Here is a 6,197-nt window from a genome sequence, read left to right as displayed (position 1 = left end):
AAAGGAATGTATTATATTTGTACAACAAAATACATCTCACACAGTTATAAATAGCACATGTCAAAACTGACATACCCTTTATCATCAAAATATTCCTAGTATTATCTGTCTGATGTAATTATGTACTATGTGACAGTTTATATTTTTTCAAAATTGTGCCCATTCCCAAATGTTCACCTTCATTGTCCTTAACAGGTTTATATGGTTTTAGTGGCAAAACTGGCCATAAACCAACTATTACAATAGCCTTTCTGTGAGCATAAATCAGCCTCTTCATTAGCCAATTAGGCATTAATAATCTTGCTAGCTATTAAAGGAAGGAAGTTCAAACAGGCGTAAAATTACATTCACCTTGCTTGACCAGATTGTTGCCAACAGTCTCATTTGACCAGATGCCACCCAGAGGATTAGCGAGTTTTGGGTCACTCTCTACACTTTTGTGACCTCCATGATTGATACGCATTTATAGATCACACAGTGGAAGATGTCTTTTTTGAAGGAGAAAAACATAGAAATAAGCCAAACCAATTAACAGAATCTTTTGAAGGCTTCAGCCAGCTTTTATAGTGGCAGGCATTTTGTCTCCTATTAAGGTCATTTCTAAATCATCTCCTGTTAAACAGATCATGTGATTTGACAAGTCATTAATATTTAATATCTGTATTTGGCATAATTTTTAAGAGAAGTCTGCTTTTGTCCATATGTGATGATAAAATTCAATTAAAACTAAATTAAAATATATTCATATTTACATAGGAGGCTTTCAACCAAATTATATTTGTTCTGTCTGCAGTTTGTAAACAATTGTGTTGTTTTCTCATTAAGATTTTTAAACTTACACCTGATGATGTGACCCAAACTGCATATTGTAAACTGTTTCTGCTCACTTACACGTAAAGGGTTCTCTGTTTTCTGCTCACTTATATTAACATTTACATTTAGTCATTTAGCAGACGCTTTTCTCCAAAGCGACGTACATGGGAGAGAACAGTCAAGCTACGAGCAATAAAGACCTAGTGTAACAAAAAAAACTGGTTTACATCAGAAATATAGCTTAAGTAGCAAAGCAGTACATATACACACACACATACAGTCTTCCAGCCATGTAGCTTTCTGTATAGGTTTCTCTGTTTCTGATCACTTATAGCCCTAGGTTTCTCTGTGTTTTCAGGTGTTGTTCTGACACGAGTGGGGCGCCCATATCAGATGAAGTAAAGCCATGGATTAAAACATGGAGTTTTACACTTTCTCTTCCTTTTTTTAAGAAGCTAAATCCTAATGACCAGGGGCGATGTTTTAAGTCCATCATAACAAGCAGGCCAGACTCTGGTCATGATGACATATGGCCCGTCTTCATTTAGAGCAGAGGCTGGGCAGTGGCCCCCAGACAAGCTGGTCACATGACAAGATGAAAATGAAAAACAAGCACGGCTGAGCAACATGTCTGAGAGGGGACCTTTAAACAGGACAAGCAGCAGCTGGCTCTCCATCCCTGATCTTTAATCAATCAACCAAACTGGTGGACCAAATTCACATGCCTAACTGCACACCAGAATCACTTAGTCTGACACAAAACAAGCAGACAGAACGGGCCGGTGGGACCGCAGCTCCCTCCCCATGATGTCCTGTGGGTGGTCACTTCTTAATTACATGTTCAGCGGTGAAAATGGTGGAAGTGCCATGTTGTGAATAGTAGGTGACATGTCGGGTTTATGTGATATTTATAATAGAACTTACATACATTGATCCCGGTACATTTGAGTGGTCTCTGAAGAACAGCTTGTTTTGCGCTTGTGCTTGTTTTGTGTCTTCTTCATTTACGATGACATTTCTACAAATGTCTACAAATGTCTACAAATATGGTTTATGACTGTGTTATATGGGACACATACAAGTATTTGAATGCATAGACATACTTATTGTCATAGCTAATGACATGAAGTCTTTTCTGACTTGTATTGTTTGTCTCATTCAGAGTTTTTTTTTTATATGTGTGTGTGTGAGTGTGTGAGTGTGTGTGTGTGTGTGTGTGTGTGTGTGTGTGTGTGTGTGTGTGTGTGTGTGTGTGTGTGTGTGTGTGTGTGTGTGTGTGTGTGTGTGTGTGTATGTGTGTGTGTGTTTATGTGTGTGTGTGTGTGTGTGTGTGTGTGTGTGTGTGTGTGTGTGTGTGTGTGTGTGTGTGTGTGTGTATTATCTGAACTTTGCTCATGAAAAGCTAAATTCACAGCTGACAGATGGAGACTGACTGTGCACTAAATTATTCTGTCTCTTCCATCTCCTCAGACCACCGGACAGATCAATTATTAATTGTGTATGTACCCCCCTCTCCATAAGAAACACTAATGTATCCCACATACTGTGTTTTACTAATAGCCACACTGATAATCACACTACCAGCTCCTGTAAAACAAGCTGGATCCCCTTAGACAAATAACTTTTAAAAATCGATGAATTATAGAAATCCAGTTGATAATGTTACGATGAAACACAAACTATCTGATGCAACTGAACTTTCATATTATGAAATGATGTCATGGATTGCAAAAGGTATAAGTATGAATGCACTTAATGTGGCAATGATTTTAAAGTTCCCATTTAAGTAAATATATTGAGTAGTCATTTTAATACCATATCATTTTAAGTCTAAAAGTACATGGCAGAACCACACACTGAAAAAAAATGTAATACTGATTTGATATTTCACACTATGGATGTGTAGGGAAAATAGAAATGGGCTAAAGGCTAATTCCTTCTCATTGCTATGAATTTAGATACCTCTTGTGTTTATGGATGGCCAATAAAGGCTAATTATTTACAGATGGTGTGTTGGATGGATGTGTTTGGGGACTTTTTACACATTTAACTGAACAATTTATTTCTATGTCATAGTTGTGCTTATGGGTAGAATGGTGCAAATACATTTTTGGTTCAAGGTTAAGGTTAGGCCTGACTTCAGATGGAATCACATCCTCTACTGATTACACACACTACACACTATTAACAGTTATTATAAAACAATTTATAAACAAGTTATTTAGCTGTTTCTGATTGGACAAGAGACGTTCCATGAGTTGGATTATCCGTCAACATACCAACAGGGACTTTGGGACTTTTCACAGCTAATAATAAATCACTCCGCGATGAAAAATTCGCGTTGATGATAACCGTTAATTCAAAATTCTTAAAATTCCAAACCAAGACGTTGACAATGGAACTATTTTTTGTTGCGGAGAAACAATGGCGAAATAAACAATTTTTAATCAATAACTTTGTGTTGAAATGTTTATTTGTTGACGGTAGAATTGTTTTATAAAAGCAATATAACACTCGTGGGAGTGGGGTAGGTAAGGGATAATCCCACGGGTGTTGTTGCCTACGCCACTCGGCCTGCGGCCTCGGTGGCTACGGCCGAACACCACCCGTGGGATTATCCCTTACCTACCCCACTCCCACTCGTGCTATATTGCTTAATTACAGTGCATGAAATGCCCTGAATTGTTATTCCTAGGCTTCTTCTTCTTCTTCTTCTTATTCCGCTTACCTTTTTCTTCGATTCATTCAGCTCGAACCTCTTAACTTAGAAACTTCGTTCAAACTTTGTCGCGTAGGTCTTGTAAGGGACATTTATGCTATGTATTTTTCACTTTTCTAAACTTTGTACTTTTTAAGATATTAAAGAAAAACGAATATAAATGTTCCCATTGACTAACATTGGGCCATTATGACATCATAATAGGGTCATTAAACTGTCTTGCACCTGAGCTTCACTGACACCTGCGCCAAGGTTCCAAGGCTCCTCTTCTCTCTGTCTCTCTCCATTCAACTGTATAACTAGGAATATTAAGACACCTTCCACACTCTACTTTTTTTTCTCTCTCCTTCTTTCTCTCTATCCCTCTCACTCTACTTTCTCTCACACTCCATCTCTCTGCTTCACTCTTTTTTCTCTCCTTCTTTCAATATTTTCCCTCTTAACTCTCTCTTTACTGGCTTTGCAGCGCCACTCTTGTTCACTCTTATTTCCTTTCTTCTTTCTTTCTTCCACTCCTTTTTCCTTTCTTCTTTCTTTCTTTTACTCTTCTTTCTTTTATTCTTTCCTTCTTCCACTCTTCTTTTCTTTCTTCACTCCTCTTTCCTTTCTTCTTTCCTTCTTCCACTCTTTTTTCCTTCTTTTACTCTCCTTTCCTTTCTTCTTTCCTTCTTTCACTCTTCCTTCTTCCACTCTTCTTTCCTTCTTTCACTCTTCTTTCCTTTCTTCTTTCACTCTTCTTTCTTTTCTTCTTTCCTTCTTCCACTCTTCTTTCCTTTCTTCACTCTTCTTTCTTTTATTCTTTCCTTTCTTCACTCTTCTTTCTTTTCTTCTTTCCTTCTTTCACTCTTCTTTCCTTTCTTCTTTCCTTCTTCCACTCTTCTTTCCTTCTTTTACTTTTCTCTCCTTTCTTCTTTCCTTCTTCTTTCTTTTCTTCTTTCCTTCTTCCACTCTTCTTTCCTTTCTTCGTTCCTTCTTCCACTCTTCTTCCCTTCTTCCACTCTTCTTTCCTTTCTTCACTCTTCTTTCCTTCTTCCCCTCTTCTCTACTCTACTCTTCCACTCTGCCTTTCCTCTCTCCTTCTTTCACTCTTCTTTCTTTTATTCTTCCTTTCTTAACTTTTGCATTTCATGCACTGGTATTTCCTTCAGGAAATGCATTTTCTAGTTAACTTTGCAACCTTGTAAATAAAAATCTCCTGTGATGATCAGAATCAGAATCAGAATCAGAATCAGAATCAGAATCAGAATCAGAATCAGAATCAGAATCAGAAAGGTTTTTACTGCCAGGTTTTCACCTACCAGGAATTTTTTGTGGGACGTTGGTGCAAACAATAAACATACACAATAAACAATACAAATATGAGTTATTAGACACATGTTAAGTGATTAATTATAGGAAAAACTAAACATAAAAAAATATATATATTTAAAAATGTACAGAATATATTAAATTGAAAATGCAGGACTAGTGTGCAATTAAGAGATGAATGTATCCATGCAGCCAAGTGCTTTCATGATTCAGTCGAGCTATGATGTCATCCTCATAATTCATATATATATGTATATATGTAGCCTCCTCATGAATATGCACATCAGATTAATTAAAGGAGTTTCACATTTGACATCTGCCATATCTGCAGCCCAGCTCAGTTACAGGCCAACCATCATGCGAGTTGGAAGAAAAAAATCAGCAGCCATTGTTTTGATCAGTGAGGAACATGATTGCCCACATAGTGACTGCTAATACAAACTAATCAAGTCAAAGGCATTAGTGGAGCTGAACAAAGAGTGAAAACTGATTAGCACAGAGGCTTCTTCATAGAAAGTTGGTCAGAGCCGTGAACATGCCCAGGGTCCCAATTGAAAATCATGAGCTTGCCATGCCGTCATTGGCCCCTAACATTGGCCCCTAACATTGACCCCTAACATTGACCCCCAGAGTGTTTAGGCCAGATGGCAAGTTTTGTAGTTTCTTATGCACATCTTTTAGTAAACTTGAAAACTTTAAGACCAGCCAACAGTAATTGGAATGCTGTTTAGGTAAGGATATATTTTGGAGAGTTTAGGGGAAAGGGAGGGGGTTGGTAGCTGAGGGTTATATGAGGTTGAGTGGGTGTGTGAGATTGGGGGGGGCGGGGGGGTAGTTTGTGTGTGGAGTGTTTTGGATGGGGGAGGAGACGTGGGCTGATGGCTCTCCAAATGTTGTTGCTGTCATACATGGGTGAGTTCATATGACTAGACATGTGTGGGTTTATGCATTCATTTTGCAGAGCAAGCAATATTGAAGTGTGTTTGTGTGTGTGTGTGTGTGTGTGTGTGTGTGTGTGTGTGTGTGTGTGTGTGTGTGTGTGTGTGTGTGTGTGTGTGTGTGTGTGTGTGTGTGTGTGTGTGTGTGTGTGCATTGGGAGGGGCTGTTGCTGTGGAGGGAGGGGCTCCCACCTGCTGCCACCTGTTCACCTCTCTCTCCGTCCTATAAAAGCATCCTTCTCTCTTCCTCACTAAGTGCAGTCTCAAAGCAGTGCAGAGGCAGCTAAGGGATCAGGAATAACATTTTAAGGACAAGTCATTGTGCTGTGGCATATGACAGAACACAACAGCATATTCTTTGCCTGAACACCATCTCACTGGAGCAAACAGTCCTTTCTTTCGGTTCTCCCTTCACCAGA

This window comes from Sprattus sprattus, assembly GCF_963457725.1.
Source record: "Sprattus sprattus genome assembly, chromosome: 12".
Classification (NCBI taxonomy): Eukaryota; Metazoa; Chordata; class Actinopteri; order Clupeiformes; family Clupeidae; genus Sprattus; species Sprattus sprattus.
The sequence above is the reverse complement of the archived record's forward strand: the minus strand, read 5'-3'. Positions refer to the sequence as shown.